This window comes from Manis javanica, chromosome 3, assembly GCF_040802235.1.
Source record: "Manis javanica isolate MJ-LG chromosome 3, MJ_LKY, whole genome shotgun sequence".
NCBI classification, from domain to species: Eukaryota; Metazoa; Chordata; class Mammalia; order Pholidota; family Manidae; genus Manis; species Manis javanica.
The window spans coordinates 168,980,412-169,000,959 of NC_133158.1; the positions used below are offsets into that span (position 1 = coordinate 168,980,412).

The window sequence follows — 20,548 nt, forward strand, 5'->3', positions numbered from 1 at the left end:
GAACTGGAGCGCACAGATCAGCGTCTAGGCACCAGAGCCGCGGCGCGCAGCTCCTTCCCTTAGAGAACTAACTCGTCTGTAAAGTGCCAGGTGGTCCTGGGGATGCCGCGAGACCGTTCTGACCCCGATTACCGACGCTAGACATATTTCTAAGTATCAAGGAATGAACTTAAGACTTTTAAACGCAAACTGACGGTGGAAATGGACCGAGGCTGCCTCCTTGCCCTCTTCCAGAAGACCAAGTCACCCCGCCGGCCAGACGAGTCCTTTAACCCGGCTCTCTCAGGGCACCGGCCGGCGGCTTCCGGGCGCCTTAGGCCCGCCCGCCAGGCGGGGAGGGCACTCCCTCAGCCCGGGCACACACCCGGCCCCCCGCCGCCAGGTGCTGGACTCGGACACCGGCCTTGCGGGGCGGGGAGCAGCGAGAGCGCAGGCGCAGTGTCCGCGCCGCCGGCGCCCCTGTCCCGCCCCGCCCGGCAGCCTCGGGGGCCCCGGCCGCGGTTCTCTCAGCGGCTGGACTCGGCGCGCGGCCCCGGGCAACCCCGGCCGGAGCACCGGGCGCTCCTTCCTCGCGGTGACACGCAGGTGAGTGGGCCCTGGGAGCCGCTGGCGGCGGCCGACTGGGCCCCTGATGCTGACTGCCCGGCCGCCCTGGCTGGAGGCGTGGGAGCGGACCCCGAACCCTACACATTTGCCCCCGTGGTACCTGAGGGAAAGAACCCTCCTTTGGGGTGGGGCCCGGCGCGGGAGACAAAGCTCCCCGCCCCCTTCACAAACCTTCGCAGGAGGTTCTTCGACGCCCGGAAAGCCGCGGGGTCCCCACTTCCCTGCACTGCTCCCCTTGAAAACCCGGGCACCGGGTCGGTAGGGTCAGCATCAGCTACGGCCCCTGCGCCGCAGTTTCCTGCCACCGTCGCACCTATGGGACCTCACCCAGCCTCCGTAATGAAGAGGTCATTGTTTTTCTCTTGCCCAGGAACCCATCCAAATAAGGTTGAGTCCCTCTGGCGTCTTGGGATCAATTCCAAATACAAACTTAAAAAAAATGCTGGTTTTAGAAAGATGGCCAAGCATAATATTTTTCTTTACTCTCTTGTCTCATGTCTGTGATTCTCGAACGCCAGTATGTTGGTGAGATTTTCGTGGAGGATAAACAATTTGTAGAAATCTTTCCCCCACACAAGGCGGGAGCAAGAAGTGGAGGAAGAGCCCGGTTACCGCCTAGTGTGGCGGCTAGTGCTGCAGGGGCAAGTCCACTCAGCCTCCCCAGCCCGGGGGAGAAAACACTAACCCTCCCTGACCAGCCTCACGGCGCTCTAGAATTTCTACGCCACGTGCGCCTGTTTGGCCTGTTTTGAGCAGAATAGAGGGTGGGTCCCGTGGGCTAGCAGGAAGGAGATTTTTGTTGCGGCGAGGGGGCCATTGCCCGGACCTATATCTCCTTCAGGTTTTTGCGGAGCTTGACAAAAAGCTTGCGTCGGAGGGATGATTGAGAGCCCCGAGATAGTGACGCACTGAGCGGAGAGGGCTGGGAACCGGTGGGGGAGGCGATCTCCGCTTGCAATTCCTTCCAAAAGGCCTTTGGGGTTGCCCGTGTCCGTGGTGCTGAAGTGCCTCAAAGCTTCTTCTGCTTACTTTCTGGACTGCGACCTGCTTTGCCCTTTCACTCTGCACCTTTGCCAGAAATAGCCCATCTTCAAGGCAGTTGGCCAGAGTGGGGCCCGCCTGACAGTGAAACTCTTTGCATCAACCCATCAACCCAGATGGGATGATGCTGGTTTTCTGAAAATAACATGCAGGCAAAAGTGGCTCGCCTTGTGGGTGCATTGCATAAGGCATATGTATAACACGTTTGATTACCTAAATTCAAGTACACACAGTGAGCATAAAACATGGACACTCATGTCTGCATATGTAGGATACAGGTATGAACATAAGCACACAAACTTAACTCACATGTAAATACATTTGTCCGTTTTCAACACCATCACATGTTGCAAGTCACAGATCTTTCCAGAAGTTTTTTTGTAACCCATCTTTACTTTTTGACACTTTTAAGTGTTTCTTAACTCTGCAGAACCATTAATCTTCATGATAATCTGTTCCATAGTCAAAGAAGCTGTGGATTAAAGTGTTTGCTATTTTTGAGAAATTCATTTTTTATACATATTTTAATTCCAGAACAAAGGTAGCCTCTTAGAAAGATATATAATTGATATTAATGCAGAAAAGATGTTACTAAAGGAAGCTTAAACAAAAAAAATTGAAAAAATTAATTCAGAGTAATAGGTAATGATCTTATGGAAAGCTGTAACTGGAAGAAAATCTGACTAAGATGTATTAAAATACTGGCAATTTCAAATATACTGGTGGTATGTGGTCTGTGGACTCAAAGATTACATGTGTATTTTTCAAAACAAAAATGTTTTGGCTTTTCTATGATAAAACATATGCTTGTTGTAAGAAATTTAGATAATAGAGAAATGCATAAAACCAGAGAAAACCATTGTAAACAGGTTTTTGGATGAAGAGACAGACATTTTAAATGGATCAGTCTTGGGTTGCTTGCATTTTGACTATATAATTTTTCATCAGTGTCTTTCAAACCAATACTACATATAAAACCAGGTTATCATTATTAAGGGATTTAAAAACATTTTAGAATGGGAATAATATTACTGATTTTATAGAATAAAATTTTAAATAAAGCTTTTTATAAAAAATGGAAACACACCAGAGTAGAAAATAAAAAGCCCTTTAGTTAGCCATTCTCCACAGGCAATCAAGAATATTAGTTTGGAATAAATACTTCCAGATTGTTAAATTCACAAATAAACATACATTTCATTGGATGTAAGATGTTATCAATTATAAGATGCATTTTAACTTTATAAATATGAAAAAAGTGCATCTTGAATTTGGTGTATCATAGAAACGTATTATATCTATTTTTTATTTTTTAATGTAAGATTTATTTTTTAATGTAATGTAGATATCTTCCCATCTGATACATGTAATCAATACTCCATTTAAATACATTTACACTATTTACAACTTTGGAATAATAGAAACAATGCTATATTGAACATTTTCCTTAGAATACATTCCTAAATGAAATCGATGGGTTAAAGAGAATACACACTTTGCATTTTTGGTATATTGTCTGCTTTCCAAAATTCTTGTAACAATAGCCAATTCTTGCTCTGTAACCAATAGTTCATGTTGTTCTAGATTTTTATTCACTTGCGCTAGAAACAATCAGCCTTTTCCATTTTCCTCACCTAAGAGGTAAGACACATACCTCACTCTTCTTTTAATCCTTATTTCTGTGACTTTTACAGAAATCGTGCATCTTTCCATATGTCTGTTAGTTATTTGTATTTCTTTTGCGAATTACCTGTTCATAGCCTTTGCCCGATTTTCTTGAGTTTTTAAGAGCTCATTTTGAATGAAAGATATTGACCCTTTGTTGTTGCCATTTTTAGTTTGTCATTTAAATTTTTTTGTGGTTTCTTTTTTTGCGCAGATTTAAATTTTCATAGAGTCAGATCTGTCAATTGTAGTACCTTTACGATGTTTGACATTTAATGTTAAATTTAGAACACTACCACAACCCCGAACCCAAGATTATAAAAATATTCTCTAGAGAAAGAGAACAATTAAATTTACTGAGGACTGGAACTTAGAATCATATTGTATTTAGATAGGCACCAGTTCTGTTTCTGAAGAAAATCTAGATCTAAAGAGGATCTCCATCTGTTTGTATTGGTAGGCCTGTAATCAGCTTGTCAGGGAATGATGGGTAGCTGTAAGCAGAGAGGCCCAAACTGAAGAGGAGCAGTGATCACCCTGTTTCCATTTAATTTATATGGCTTACACTTCTGTGTTAGCTGTTACATATGGGAGTTAGTGAATTGAGGCACATGAGAAAATAGTATCTGGAGAGATTGGCAGGGAGAGTAACAGATTAATCATCTTTAAAAAATACTTTAATGTAGAGTCTTTTCAAAGACACAGATTTACTGAGAATATGTATAGATATAAATAATCCAATAATCATATATAAGTTTGACTGGAGCTTATGAAGCTAATTTTCACAATATTTTAATTCAAATGGATAGCTGAATCCCTCAGTATCTTTTAACCTGGATGGCATTGCTATCTACACATCAGATCTAGCTGATCTCAACAGTTGTTGGCCTATGTAGTAATTTGACAGTTGTGGTTGTCACGATGAGGATTAGACATCACAGTCCCACACTCCTACTTATTAAGTACTTAGGAGTCTTTGCTTACTGATGACCTGAGTAGAAATAAACTTTCCAGTTTGGAATTGGAATTTGTTAGTGAGGAAAAAGATGATGGCATTAATGATATTCTAACCAGGCCCTCTTTTTTACTGAGCACTTCTAAACACTTCATTGGTGATGAGAATCTTATTTCATTTTCCTTGCTAAGACCACCTTGCACCATGGATGGTTTTAAAATATTCTGGTGAGTCATAGTTCTAGGATATTATGAGCCACAGCTATAAGTTCCTCTTATTTTATGTTTCTCCTGTATTATCTTGATTATAATTGGGCAAAGTACCCTTCTTGTCACCACACACATTTTTTCCTGCTATTCTGTTCTTGGCAATAGAGACTCCAAGTAACTAAAGTATTACATCAGCAATCACTTTCTCCTGGCCCCTGGTTTGAGTGTGGGAAGGAGAATGATAATCACTCCAGTATCTCTCTTTTTCACTTTTTATCCGTCTACCTTCTAGACACAGGAAATACCTTTTTACTTGGTAGGGAAATGTCGGAGATCATTCTCCGTGAGCTGAGATCACAGACCTTTTCTTCTTCTGTGGGTGAAAACTTAGTTTTTCTCTGTAAATGTTAATATACATGTTTAATTAAAACATTTTTGACACATAGCACATTAAATTGTTTATTCACTCTGGTTTCTCATAGTCTCTGCTGTAATAGAATTATATGTAATCAATGAACATGTGTAACATTTTATGTGCACTTCATACTATTTTCATAGTGATAGTTTTATATGATCTGAATCCATGTGCCTGTCATCTTTATTAAAATTCATTTAATTATTTTCTGACTGTATCAAAATTACTCACTATGTAGATCTTTCTTGTAAGACCTTAAAAAGTATCAGCAACTTTACTGAACTCTGAACATTTGATGAAGTTCTTAGAAATTCTTGAATATTCTTAAGTAGATGAAGTTCTTGAATACAAATATTAGGCAATTTAATTCCCCATTTATTTGCCTCTGGTCTCCTCTACTGTTCTAAATGGAGGTGAGGATTGGAAAGGTGAATAAGACTGCTGGGGGTGGTGGTGGTCCAAAGCCAAATACTCATGTTACTTCTTGGATTCCCTTAAGTTACAGTTAGAGGATAAAAGATAGAGTTAGGTTATAGAACTGTGGCAACCAAAGCTCAGCACCAAAACTAATTAGACCCAGAATTAGAGATCTTCAGTTAGGAGAATGACTTTCTCCAAAGCAGGCCAGCTATGCTAGAGGACCTGTTCATTCTCCCAGCATTTGTTGAGTCTGGTATTGCTCTAGACCTGGGGATATCTAGAAAGAGATAAGGACATAATCTCTGTTCTTGGAGCAGTAACACTTTATCAGGGCTTTGTGTTTCTTACACAACTCACAGTGATACTGAATGCCAAGAATGGTAACAGAGCTCTGTAGAAAGTATTCTTGAACCCAGAGGAGGAACAGATTGTTCAGGAAGAGGCTTCACCAGGTAGGTCACCAGGAAGATTGTGGGGATGTGGGTGGGAGTTTGTCAGAGACTGTTTTGTTAGGCAGTAGGTAGTAAGCTGTTGATGGCCTCAAGTTGGGCTAGAAGGTGATAGCTTGAATTTGAAGCCTGGCTGCCATATTTAGCACCTTTGTAAGCCTGGGCAAATCACTGTACCATGCTCAGCTTCACTTAATTTTTGTTTGGATAAAAAATGAGGGAATAATACTAACACTACCTTGTTAGGGTTACTGTGGGGTATTAAGTAAAAAAATACATGTAAAGCACTTAATATAAACCCAGTGTATAGTAGTCTAGTCTTTTTCTTTTTCTTTTTTTTTTGCCTCTCTATAAAGTTGCATGTATTACTCTGGACAAATAATTATTGATCCCATTGTTAGAGCTCTCACAGGTAAAAGGACTATTTAAATTTGTTGTATCTTGTGTATCTGTATGATAATTCTCTTAATCTGGAAGTTTATCTTTTAATGTAGCTTAAATCCCAGCCTACTGCTTTTTACCAATTCTCATGCTCTCCCAAAATAAAATAGGCCCAGTCTAGAATTGTCATCACTTTGCTTTGTTCTCCAGTGCTTTAATGTTAAAGCAAATACATATTTAATTGTATTATTTCCTTCCTTTAACATACAAAGCATTTTTTATGGCACTTTTGTGGCACTTGCTACCATAAATCTTTTCTCCCAAATGAACATGTAAGTTTTTAAAGAGAAAGCTTTTGTCTTTTTAATTTTTTCTCCTGTAATGTCTTAGCACAATACCTTCCATATCATAGGCACTCAGTAAAAGTTGCCTGAAGGAAGGAATAAACATGAATGCATGAGGCTGCCAGAACAGCTAGTGTGATCTCAGGTTGCCCTCATAGAAACAGAATCTCCTGAATAGGACAGATTATACAAATTAGCGTATGTTCAGAGAAGAGTGGTTAAGCTGGGAGAAGACTAAAACCTGATAATACATGAAATAATTGAAAAAAAGAAATTTTCAGTTTGGACAAAGCTCATGGTATGAGACATGGAATAGGGAGGGTAGGAAATAGTAGGTCCTGACTGAAATAACACGAGGAAGAGGGAATTAATTAGTGACCCCAGAAAAACTACATAGGAACAGCTTCTGGAAATTATATGGAGAAAGATTTTGACTCAATATTAAACAATTATTTTCTAATAATAAAAATCAGAATGACTTCCAGGTGGCTGCCTTGAGGAGGAGTGAATTTTCTGTCATTGTAGGTGTTCAAACAGAAACTGTATTATTTGTTGGGGACGCTGTAGAGGATATATGGATGGTCCCTGATTTAAGGTGGTTTGAGCTACTATTTTTCAACTTCACAATGGTGCAAAAGTGATAGGCATTCAGTAGAAATCATACTTCAAGTTTTGAATCTTATCTTTTCCCAGGCTCGCTATGTGCGGTACTGTATTCTCTTAGACTGGGCAGTAGCAGCAGGTTGCAGCTCCTAGTCAGACATGTGATCATGATTGTAAACAACTTGGATACACTTATAGCTATTCCATATCACCATTCTGTTTTTTCACTTTCAGCACAGTAGTCAATAAATTACACGAGATAGTCAACACTTTATAAAATAAGCTTTGTGTTAAATGATTTTGCCCAGCTATATAGGCTAAAGTAAGTGTTCTGAGCAAGTTTAAGGTAGGATAGGTTAAACTATGATGTTTGGTAGGTTAAGTGTTATTTAATGCACTTTTGATTTAATGATATGTTCAACTTACAACAGGTTTATTGGGATGTAACCCCATCTTAAGTTGAGGGGGATCTGTTAATTATTTGCAAATGAACTGCAGTAGATGATCCTCAGTCTTTTCCAACTCTCATGGTCTTTACTTCTATATATATTATTATGGTATTGTATGTGGGTACCCATATCAAACATATACATGTTAATGTATATATTGTATATGTATATATATATATAAGAAATATATGCATGTATGTATTAGGTATTTCCATTATTACCATATTGCCTAAATTAATGAAGAGTGAAAATGACTTCAAGAACTTGATCTTGATTATTTAAAAAATATTACTAACCTGCTGTTTTTGCTTGAGGACAACAGTTTATAAATATTATCCCTATATGAATGTTGTGTGCTTAAACCACAGTAAACAATTTAAATAATGTTATTAGCATCTCAACTGCAAATAAATATTTCAACTTCTAAATCTAAGAAGAGAAAAGAAGTGAGCCAGAGTCAACTTGCCCTGATTCAAATGAGTTAAAATTCAGGACTTCATCACCACAGTCGCCATCATTATCACCACCACCATCACTAACATTTATTTAGCATTTACCATGTACCTAGCTCTGTTTTATGCATGTCATACAATTCCAAACTTATAGGAAAGTTGCACATGTATGTAGTCCAATTAACATTTTATACTTACTAGTTGGGATTCTATTATAAGAAAGAGTTTTTTCAAGTATGGACTTGTGTATTTTTATTTTATTCAATGGATTATAAAGCATTACTATCATTATTGATTTTGGTGCTAAAATTGTCCTGTATTTGGCCATTGGGATCTCATTCAAGCTGGTTCTTGTATTCTTTTGATGTCGCTATATTATTTTTAGAGTAACTTTTGGTGTAAGATATTTCAGGCTCATCTTGTACTTTTCCTGCACCAGCCATTTCAGTCATTTCAAAAGCAATTTATTCAAGGAGCCCTGGTTCCTTTTAGTAGAAAATGCAAGATTTAGGTGCTATGTGTGATCATTTGCTAGTGGGGTGTCATTGCTTTTAGTTCATTTTTTCAGACAGAGCTGGAAAACTTACCAACACAATGCACATACAACTATTCATCTATTTATATTAAAACCCACGAGTTTACTCTAATATCTCCAACTCCACTCCAACACCTTTTTCTTTTTGTAATTTCATTCTTTGTTTGTTTGTTTGTAAGTTTCTCCTCTGATGTAGAGAAATCTGGCTCCTGTTAAACATTTAACTCTTAGCTCATTTTCCCTTTGTCTAACCAATATCCTGACCTCACAGGCCATCTCTTTTGTCCCAACTCCTCCTCAGAGCCATTTCTGCTGGCCCCACCACCCTCCCCACAGCCTTAAGATATGCATTTATAAAGTGGTGGTGCAGGAAAAAAAATACAAACATGCTAATTACTTGATAGAGAACCCATAATTGGGTCTTCAAGCCCAAGCACATCTATTTATGAAACTGATCCTATGAAGATGCTCAGGGAAAAGGGGCTATTGGGCTAAGGAGATGAATATTTAACCAGGTAGAGTGGCAGCCTTCAGGGATGTGCCTTCCATGACAAATTGGGAGAATGAAGGGTTGAGGCAGCCAAATGCTGCCACCTGCCAAGAACCACAGTGAGGGGATTCTCCAAAATTGGTGCGGTTCAGGGACCAGTCAACCAGCACCTCCAGTGCCACAAATATCCCATTATGTTTTGCTGCTCTATCAAGAGCACATTCCCTTAAGACAGAAATGTATCACTGTGCTGTATTTCTAAAGAGGTAAATATCGCTTTTATTAGCAGCTTAAGTTGAAATTCTAGGAGATGGATGATAGTGTCTCTTGTTTTAGTGCTGACTGCACTTCCTGGTCCAGAAAATCAGAAATCTGTTCATGTTTTAGAAAACAGCATGGAGGTCCATCTGTTCAGGTCAGATTTTTCCACATTAATTTACATAAGAAAAATCAATGGTAATTACATTATATTCTTAGCTGCCATTTGGAATCCACAATATTCTTTGTCAGTCATTAAAACACAGTAATCCATATTCACATGCACAATGAATTCTTTTAAACACTATGTATGATAAACGCATCCTCCTTAGTTTATGTAGTCTTTCACCTGTTTTAGTTTGGGTTCTAGACACTATCCATTCAAATTCTCACTGTAATATGGTCTGTTTATCCACAATTTTCCTTCTGACAGAAGGCACAGAAATACATTTGGCTTCCTGGATGACTATTCTGGTCTGACTGAAATACAGAGTAATTATTTTTTTCTACAATGAAAATAACTTGATGTTTTTTCCTAATGTTAAAGTAAATACATACTTATGTAGAAAATTAAACAAAAAAGTAAAAAGAAGAAATTACTGAAATTCCACCATCCATAAGTATATAAATTGTTTTATATAAAGAAAATCATACCATGAATTATCTTTTATACCTTTGCTTCTTCTTAGCAATGATATGGTTTTTATTTATTTATTATTGATATACAGTCTTATTTTAGTTTCAAGTATACAACACAGTGTTTCAACAGTTACCCATATTATTAAATCCTCACACCCTCTAGTACAGCTACTATCTGAAAACAGGAGATGTTACAGAATCATTGACTATATTCTTCATGCCGTACTCCTATCACCATGACCAACCTACATTATGATTGAGAATTTTTATGCCCCTTTATCCCCCTCAACCTCTCCACTGACCCATACTAACTCCTCCCATTTGGTAACCACCAGCCCCTTCTCAGTGTCTATGAGTCTACTGCTGTTTTGTTCATTCTGTTTTGCTTTGTTTTTATATTCCACAAATAAGTGAAATCATATGGTATTTGTCTTTGTCTATCTGAGCTTATTTCACTGAGCATAATACCCTCGAGATCCATCCATGTTGCAAATCACAGGATTTTTCTTTTTATGGCTGAATAATATTCCATTGTGTGTATGTACTACTTCTTTATCCATTCAGCTACTGATGGACACTTAGGTTGCTTTCATATCTTGGCTATCGTAAATAATGCAGCAATAAACAAAGGGGTGCATGTGTCTTTTCAGATCAGGGATTTTGTTTTCTCAGGTAAATTGCTAGAAGTGGAATTGTTGGGTTGAATGGGATTTTTAGTTTTAGTTTTTGGAGGAACCTCCATACTGCTTTGCACAGTGGCTGCACCAATTAACATTCACACCAACAGTGTAGTAGTTTCCTTTTCTCCACATCTTCACCAACACTTCTTATTTTTTGTGTTTTGGATAGTGGCCATTCTGACTGGTGTGAGGTGATATCTCATTGTGGTTTTGATTTGCATTTCCCTGATGATTAGTGATGTGGAGCATCTTTTTACGTGCCTGTTGGTCACTTCTTTGCAGAAATGTCTGTTCAGGTTCTCTGCCCTTTTTTTTAAACTTTTAAAAAAATTTTGGTATCATTAATATACAATTACATGAGCAACATTGTGGTTACTAGATTCCCCCCATTATCAAATCCCCCCCACATACCCCATTACAGTCACTGTCCATCAGTGTAGTAAGATGCTACAGAATCACTGCTTGTCTTCCCTGTGCTATACTGCCTTCCCCATGACCCTGCCTACATTATGTGTGCTAATCATAGTGCCCCTTATTCCCCTTATCTCTCCCTTCCCACCCATCCTCCCCAGTCCCTTTCCCTTTAGTAATTGTTAGTTCATTCTCGGGTTCTGTGAGTCTGCTGCTGTTTTGTTCCTTCAGTTTTTGCTTTGTTGTTGTACTCCACAGACAAGTGAAATCATTTTGTACTTGTCTTTCTCTGTCTGGCTTATTTCACTGAGCATATATATCCTCTAGCTCCATCCATGTTGTTGCAAATGGTAGGATTTATTTTCTCCTTATGGCTGAATAATATTCCATTGTGTACATGTACCACATCTTCTTTATCCATTCATCTACTGATGGACACTTAGGTTGCTTCCATTTTTGGCTATTGTAAATAGTGCTGTGATAAACCTACGGGTGCATATGTCTTTTTCAAACTGTGCTCCTGCATTCTTAGGGTAAATTCCTAGGAGTGGAATTCCTGGGTCAAATGGTATTTCTATTTTGAGTATTTTGAGGAACCTCCATACTGTTTTCCACAATGGTTGAACTAGTTTACATTTCCACCAGCAGTGTAGGAGGGTTCCCCTTTCTCCACATCCTCGCCAACATTTGTTGTTCTTTGTCTTTTGGATGGTGGCCATCCTAACTGGTGAGAGGTGATATCTCATTGTGGTTTTAATTTGCATTTCTCTGATGATTAGCAATGTGGAGGATCTTTTCATGTGTCTGTTGGCCATCTGAATTTCTTCTTTGGAGAGGTGTCTTTTCAGATCCTCTGCCCATTTTTTAATTGGATTATTTGCTTTTTGTTTGTTGAGGTGGGTGAGCTCTTTGTATATTTTGGATGTCAACCCCTTATTGGATATGTCATTTATGAATATATTCTCCCATACTGTAGGATGCCTTTTTGTTCTACCAATGGTGTCCTTTGCTGTACAGAACCTTTTTAGTTTGATATAGTCCCACTTGTTCATTTTTGCTTTTGTTTTCTTTGCCCATGGAGATATGTTCATAAAGAAGTTCCTCATGTTTATATTCAAGAGATTTTTGCCTATGTTTTCTTCTAAGAGTTTTATGGTTTCATGACTTACATTCAGGTCTTTGATCCATTTTGACTTTACTTTTGTGTATGGAGTTATACAGTAATCCAGTTTCATTCTCTTAATGTAGGTGTCCAGTTTTGCCAACACCAGCTGTTGAAGATGCAGTCATTTTCCCATTATATATCCATGGCTCCTTTATCATATATTAAATGACCTTATATGCTTGGGTTAATGTCTGGACTCTTTATTCTGTTCCACTGGTCTGTGGCTCTGTTCTTGTACCAGTACCGAAGTGTCTTGATTACTGTGGCTTTGTAGTAGAGCTTGAAGTTGGGAAGCAAGATCCCCCCTGCTTTATTCTTCCTTCTCAGGATTGCTTTGGTTACTTGGAATCTTTTGTGGTTCCATATGAATTTTATAACTATTTGTTCCAGTTCATTGAAGAATGCTGTTGGTATTTTGATAGGGATTGCATTGAATTTGTAGATTGCGTTAGGCAGGATGACCATTTTGACAATATTAATTCTTTGTATCCAAGAGCATGGGATGAATTTCCATTTATTAGTGTCCTGTTTAATTTCTCTTAAGAGTGTCTTATAGTTTTCAGGGTATATAGGTCTTTTACTTCCTTGGTTAGGTTTATTCCTAGGTATTTTATTATTTTTTATGCAAATGTGAATGGAATTGTTTTCCTGATTTCTCTTTCTGCTAGTTCATCGTTCTGCCCGTTTTTAAATTTGGTTATTTGTTTTTTGGGTGTTGGGGTATATGAGTTCTTTATCTATTTTGGATGTTAACACCTTATCAGATAAATCATTTGCAAATATATTCTCCCATACTGTAGATTGCCTTTTTGTTCTGCTGATTGTGTCCTTTGCTGTATAGAAGCTTTTCAGTTTGATATAGTCCCACTTGTTCATTTTTTGTCCTGAGGAGATGTGTCCAGGAAAAAATTGCTCATCTGTATGTTCAAGAGATTTTTTTTTGCCTATGTTTTCTTCTAAGAGTTTTATAGTTTATTTTCTTATAATTAAGTCTTTGATCCATTTTGAATTTACTTTTCTGTATGGTGTTAGGTAGTAATCCGGTTTCATTTTCTTGCATGTAGCTGCCCAGTTTTCCCATCATCAGTTATTGAAGAGGATGTCTTTTCCCTGTGGTATGTTCATGACTCCTTTATTGTATATTATTTTACCATATATGTGTGGGTTTATATCTGGGCTGTCTATTCTATTCCGTTGATCTATGGGTCTGTTCTTGTGCCAGTACCATACTGTTTTGATTACTATAGCTTTGTAATATAGCTTGCAGTCAGGGAGTGTAATCTCCTGGCTTTGTTCTTTTTTTCTCAGGATTGCTTTGACTATTTGGGGCCTTTTGTGGTTCCATATGAATTTCAGAAGTATTTTTTCTAGTTCATTGAAAAATGCCTTTGGAATTTTGACAGGGATTGCATTGAATCTGTAAATTGCCTTGGGCAGGATGGACATTTTGACAATATTAATTCTTCCTATCCATGAGCATGGGATAGATTTCCACTTACTTGTGTCTTATTTAATTTTTTTCATGGGAATCTTATAGTTTGCATTAATAAAGGTTTGATAGGAAGTTTTTTAATGTTAATATATATAAACATCTTTTTGGATGACTGCATAATATTGAGTTGATATTTTTATTTAACTAATTTCCCATTAAAGGACAATTACTTACAAGTTTTCATTGTGTAAGGAAATCAGTGATGAATGCATGCTATTTTAATGTACTTTTACTAGTGAGCTCCTTAGGATATGTTCCTGGAAAAGGCATCACACTGGTCAAAGAGCTCACATTTAAAATTTTGGTATGTTACTGGTAATATTAACTCTTGATAAGATAGATTATAGTGTATTTGTCTTTCATACACAATTCCCCTTCTACTGATGGGGCTTCATAAAGTCTCTTTTTAACTTTGTAGTAGCATTATGTGTATGCGTGTATTCTCTGACAGACATTAAAGGTAGAGTGATTTGCTAAATCTGTGAATGCCACTTAACCAGCCAGGTGCTGTCAAGTTTCATTGAAAGTATGACTTAGGGTTTGATCTGAAACAAGATGGCATCTGTTCACTATTTCTTCATTGCTTTATTTTATTTGAGTTTAATGAATTGTAGTCTATGTGGAGATGTGACTGAGTTGTAATTTCATTGAGTGATATGTATTAAGTGAGAATCAGTTATGATTAAATGAAACCAAATTAGTAAAATTCTGAACTAATTTATTTGGCATTTCCATTAAGTCAGCTTCAAGAGGGATTTTAGGTGTGGCTTTCAAATGGATAAACAGCAGTAAGAACAGGGCAAATGTGAGTAGGTGGTACATACAGTGTTTGAGGGACTTGAGAGTGGACTCTGTTGATCCTGGGTATTCCTTTCTTGTTCAGCGACTGATGCAAATCCTGGGGGACTGGCAGAGTTCTTTGAACTCATGTGGGCTGCTTGATCCTCTCTGATGAGAGTTAGGTAAAAGATAAGCAACCAATCTGTACAACTTTAACAAGCATGTCAGCATAGCCCTGTAATCAGTTTTACATTTAATTAGCATCTATTACATACATATAAAAAAGAGATCATGGAAATAGGAAAGCATCCTTTTATTCCTGCCCCTCCCCCTGCTAGGGATGGCTCCCTGCCTCTCTGAACATATTTATCTAGGGCAGCTGAATTTAAAGGTGATAATTCACTGCAAACTGATTCTACATTTTCTTTTTTCTTCAGACAGTGGGAAAGTAATTGGTGGATGATAAATATGTGTTCATTGAGAATGGCATATTTTATGCAAATTGATAGGTCCACTGCTTCAGAGATTAGAAAGGCTCTCTCCTGGAAGGGGAAGTGTCGATTATAAACGGTGAAAGACTCTTGAATTTCAGCAGGTTCTTAGCTGCCAGCCGACACATTCATCACAGCATGCCAGAATGGATTTTAAAACAGTACAACATAAATTGCTCTGCTCTAAATCAGGCATCATTGCCTTCACACAAGCCAAATCAACCTGCTTGTTTGAAAACTGTCACGTAAGGCTTTTTATCAACCTCAGTTAACCTTTTCTTTTCCTAGTATGTACGGTTCATTACAGCCTTCTAAAGTCATTAACTACCATTGAGAATTAGAGAAGCCAGGCTTCTCACTTCTATTTTGCCTACACAGCAACAGGCCCAATTGCTTCCAAGCTGATGGCAAGAGTGAGTATTTAGCCTAGCTCTAACCAGACCAGTAACTCCCCTCTCTACCTGCCCTTTTCCATCCCTTTCCCTTTTCCACCTTCTGCTCTTATGTAGTTCTTCCCTTTTTCTCAATCTTTGTCCCTCCCAGAGCCAGCTGTTGAAGTTTGGCAGCTCCTGCACAGTTGACAGCTCTTGGCTCTCCCTCCCTAACTTTCTGTTCCAGAACTGTCAGCTGAGTCACCAGCTCAGACCTGAGCTAGGTCTTTTATTTGGTATATCTCTTCCACTTCTCCTTCCCACCTCTCCCCCATCCCCACACCCATCCCATCAGACCTCTCTCCTTTCCTCACCTCATCTCTGAGTTTCTTAGCTATAATTTTCTCCTCTCCTATAACCCAGACTGATACAGTCTAGAAAATCCTCAGGCCTCTTTCCCATTCTCTCACAGCCCAGCTTAGCTCAACTCTTATTAGCTCTCTCAGATCACTCTACCTTGCTTCTCCCAGCCTGGCCCACTCTGGAGTCCTTTGCCTTCCTAGTTCAACTAAACAGCCTTTATCCCCAACCCAGCCAGTCACACCCCCGACTTCAGCCTAGCTCAGCCCTATCAAAGCAACCTTGACCTATACCCTTTTAGGTAGCTTCTCCTTTTCAGCCTAGAATAAGGATTCTTTCTCATCTAAGCATCCCTCTTTTAAGCTCATGTTAGCTAAAATGCCAAGGAGCTTTTCATTCAGTCTGTGTGCCCCAAATGGAATGGGTGAGCTGTCATCCAGTTCTGGTGGTGGTGTGCATTTGTTAGCACCATAGGGAGTGATCCTCACAGAGGATGTCACCACTGACCTGCCACAAGCAAAGTACAATAATGATTATGGATTTGGACTGATTCAGCCATATTCCTTTCATTCTAAGCAGGAAAATGCATGTGTGAGATGGTTACAAGGGTCAGGAGGTGCAGTCCATGGCTACAGAAACAAAAGCTAGCTATTGCTACAGTAATACAGAACTGAGCCCTATGTAAGAGCTGGACTATGAGGAGCAGAGCACCAAAACAAGATTACAGAATGCACAACCTTGCCAATCCTCAGACTCTCAGAGTAAATTATTTTTACTCAAGAACAAGAAGCTTATGGATAGAGTGAAAGACTTCATATCCTAATTTTTGAGCCACAGTGTTTCTTACTGACCAATAATGTGGACATAAAAATCAGAACAATCTCAAGAGCACTTGCAACTAACATTTTTTGCATAAATACCTAAGTTACCACCATAAAGTCATGTACATAAATCATGTGGGAAAAACCCAGGTTATAGCCAATTTAATGTTCAGTCTAAAATTCTATCTTTTTTACTCTGAAAAATCTAAAATATGGAAGATAATCACTTTTGGTTATTGTAAATGAAAAGTACTAAGTAATTAAGCAATCATTTTTAATACAGAATTTAAGAAGATTTCCTAATACTTCTGATAAATATTCACATGACTTCTTTGAAGTATTTTGCAATAAAGATACTGCCCTTATTTAATAAAGCTACTTCTAATATATTAATATTTATTGCTCTTAAGTTAATACAAAGTATAGCTTATTCTAGTCACCAAACCATTTTGAAAATGCAAATAATGATACCACCATTACTTTTTTGGTCTTTTTTATTCCAAATACTCAATGCAACCTTTCAGTGAATACCATTACTCCATTCATTCGATTCGATTTCATTGTCATTTACTTATTTCTTCTTTGCTGGTTCCGGATCAGCTTCAGATGAAAAATGGAGTTCAAGAACTTTCCTATGTTTGGATTGAAAATTCTTCAATGACGTAGCTCAAATAAAAGTTCTCTCAATCCAAGAACTTTGCAGAGATGCTGACCTCCCTTCCAGGTGAATCCTGCCCAGGTTGGTCTGATAATCCTGGGCCAACATAGAGTCCAGAAGCAGGACAGACGAGGAGAGGGGTTCCTCAGGGATCTGTTTCTCTCCAGCACAGAGAGTTAGAATTGCAGCCAAGTGGCAGAGATAACAGTGTGAGGACAATCTCAAAGGTGAAACCAAGATAGAAATGGGAGAATGAATAGCAGAACTGTGACAGTTGGCAGCAGGATGGGAATAGTTATAGAATGCAGTTCAGGACTGAGTCTTTGTATTTGTTCAATCAACATTTATTACGTGTGCTCTGTATGCCAAGAACACAAATATGAATGAGAACTCTCTTGCCTTCATGGGAATCACAGGCCACAGAGGAGACTGTGACTGGGCATGCTACCTTTAGAAGGTGCTTGCACATGGCAGATTAAAAGAGCCACCTTGGACTGCGCACAACCCAGAAAACTTGAGATATGCTGACATATCCTTCCTGGCATGGATGTGGGAAGAGGTGAAGTCATAGTAGGATGGCTCCTGACTTCTCTGTGGCTTTGAATCTTCTTAGAAAGAGCATTTTAAAAATCAGAGGTTGGAGTGAATTTTAGTACTTGTCCCTGAGCCTGGAATATGCAAGCTGGGCCTAGATGATGTTTGAGTAGAAGTGGTTGGGAGAGTGAAGAAAGAATGCAAGCAAGTTATAAGAAAGTAAATTTGCCTTGATAATTGCATTTCCAGAGAACTAAGTAATGATATAAAATTTAAAAGGTTCCTAGAAGATGACTTCAAGGAATTATTCAGATTCTCTCCTAATTAGCAGTTGTAAGTCCTTATCTACCACAATTGACATGCATTTCTTCAGTATGAGCTCAAAGTGCTGTCTACTCATCTTACAGGAAATCTTATGTTTTTATTACCCCAGACTACCAACCAATCCTGCCTGATTCTTTAAAAAATCTATTCTAGTTTTCTTTATAAATTGTAGGCTATTTTCCCCAAACAATAACTACATGAGCAGCAAAATGCAGGCAAGCTGCTTACTATGAATTACTGTTATATACCACCTTCCTATCCCATCAAGAAGAGTTAATAGCAATTTAAGACTATTAGAAGAATCACCAGCATTATCCTCAGTCTTGGCTTCTTTAGACTGGCATTATGTGTGAATAATTTCTTCCATAAATTTCAATATATTAAAGCTTTCTTAGCATCTGTATTGAAATAATATTGTTAAAAGCTGAGTAGGCTGGAGAGGTTCCTTGGTTGTTGGGATTCAATTTTAAATCTTACATGGTATGCCAGTATATCTGTATATCTGACAGAGATGAGTTGCAGATAATAAAAATCACACTAGCTCCTTGAATTAGAAAGAGATATAACACAAGAAATCAGAAGTTTCTAAAATCATTGGAAGGGCTGCAGCAGACTTCAAGCTGGGCCTTTAGGCATATTTCATTGAATGCATGTTTTTAGCCTTTAAAAACTTCTCATCTAGCAGTTCAGAAACTGTGTATCAGCCTTTTTGCTATGGAAACAGAGGAGAGAGGAAAACAATCATTACTTCAATGCTAATGACAAAATCTCCATAGTATTGGACCAACAGGAAGGAAGCAGCTAGTATTTATTGAGCATCTGCTATGTGCCAAGTATTGTTCTAGGTGTCTTTGATGTATCTTTTTATTAAATCCTTATTAATAACCTTTTCAAGTTGGTAATATCACCCATCTCACAGATAAAGAAACTAAGATTCAGAAACGTCAAGTGATGTATACACAGGTAGAAAGTGATAGAAACAGAATTCAGATTCAGATCTGCTGCCTCCAGAATTGGTTAGACCTGTTGTCCAACATTAGTTGTTAATTCAAAGTCCTATTTGGTGGCATCCAATCAAAGTTCTGATTCAACATTTAGTAACTACATCCAGCATGCTAGTTTACTCAGCCACTGAGAGATGTTTTATAATTCACTTTTCTTCTATTTGATCCACAAGGATGTTTTTTTTTTTTGTTTTTTTTTGTTTTTGTGGTACATACTTTATTTAGGATAAGTCAACTAGAGCCTGAGCAACCCATGGTACATTGACAATACTGCTGCCACAAGGCAGAGGACAAGGTGACACAAACACTATTTCTCTATGAGGCCCTGTGGACCATCATATCAGTTGGCTCTCCCCACAGCACACCCCTCTTGGTCCTTTAAGGCTATCATGTGCTTCCTTTGGGTAACCACAATCCTCAAAAACTTATTTTATTCTTTGGTTGGTTGTTTAACGAAAGTTATTATGGGTCACTCATAAGATAAATAAGAAGAGAAAAAGCAATTTGGCAGATATTTTTTTATCTAAACTTTTTCCATATTACTAGTCTAATTAATATTCTTCCCTTTTTAAAAAATAAATAAAAGTCTAAACTTAGTTGATCCATTTTATTAGAAGGTTGGTAGAAAGGCTTTTTGAATCCCACCTGAACACAAAGGATAAAGTAAAATAACCACTGCAGGTCTACAATTATCCCATTTGTATAAAATCTTTTTTTTCTATCTACAGATACACACACAGAGGTATACATACTAACATGCATTAATGCTCAATAAATTTTGGGGGGGTGGGATTGAGTGATTTTTTCTGCCAATTCTGATTTGCTTTATTTTTTCTTATAACTAGCATCTGTCACTTTAATAATTATTCTGGAAGGTTTTTAATAAGGCAAATCAAGCACTATCCCCAAATTCTCACCTGTTATGATACAGAAAAACTTTTGGGTGATTTCCAGTTACAAAACTCAAACCTATCCATTTTTCTATTTTTCCCAAGAAACAAACATTGATTTGTTTAGAGGCATTTTATTTAGACAAGTAAAAACAATTAGATGTTCAGAAGCAGTATACAATGAAAGAAAACAAACCAGTTACTTTATCATGTATTCCCTCTTCTTTACAACTACAGCAAAAAAAAAAGACAAAAAAAAAAAAACAAGCATTCTGCCTTAAGGTAAAAGTCAGAAAAATAGGCAAATATATTTTTCTTCATAATAACATAAACAGGTACAAGAGATCTAAGTGTAGTAAGAGAAATTGGATGTTGGCTTGCATATATTCATTAAAAAGACAACAGGCCATCACACTGTAAGAGAATAACTTCTCTCTCATCTAGGAAAGAGGTAATGGAACCCAGCAAAGGACAAGAAAATTTCAAAAATTCAGTAAAGTAATTGAATTTCAAAATTACAAAACAGTATGTAAGTTGGACTCTTTAATCACATTGTCTTTCGATACTAGTTATGATACAGAAAAACTTTTGGGTGATTTCCAGTTACAAAACTCAAACCTATCCATTTTTCTATTTTTCCCAAGAAACAAACATTG

General features: G+C 38.0%; 2 protein-coding genes across 5 annotated transcripts in view; both read left to right on the forward strand.

Annotated features, from left to right (window-relative positions):
* Nucleotides 1–448: 448 nt before the first annotated feature.
* The window catches only part of SLC35G2 (solute carrier family 35 member G2), a 52,912-nt gene continuing 32,812 nt past the window's right edge, over nucleotides 449–20,548 (forward strand). For 2 of the 4 annotated variants that reach the window (XM_073232359.1, XM_037022901.2), the window contains exons 1-2: nucleotides 459–585; nucleotides 13,232–13,282. The gene's annotated coding sequence lies outside the window, so the exon portion shown is untranslated. Of the gene's footprint in view, nucleotides 586–13,231; nucleotides 13,283–20,548 lie in introns of all 4 variants that reach the window. The other 2 variants (XM_037022899.2, XM_037022900.2) reach the window with 2 other exon arrangements.
* Nucleotides 464–20,548, forward strand: part of NCK1 (NCK adaptor protein 1) — a 167,028-nt gene continuing 146,943 nt past the window's right edge. Inside the window, exon 1 of the mRNA XM_037022902.2 lies at nucleotides 464–585. The gene's annotated coding sequence lies outside the window, so the exon portion shown is untranslated. The remainder of the gene's footprint in view (nucleotides 586–20,548) is intronic.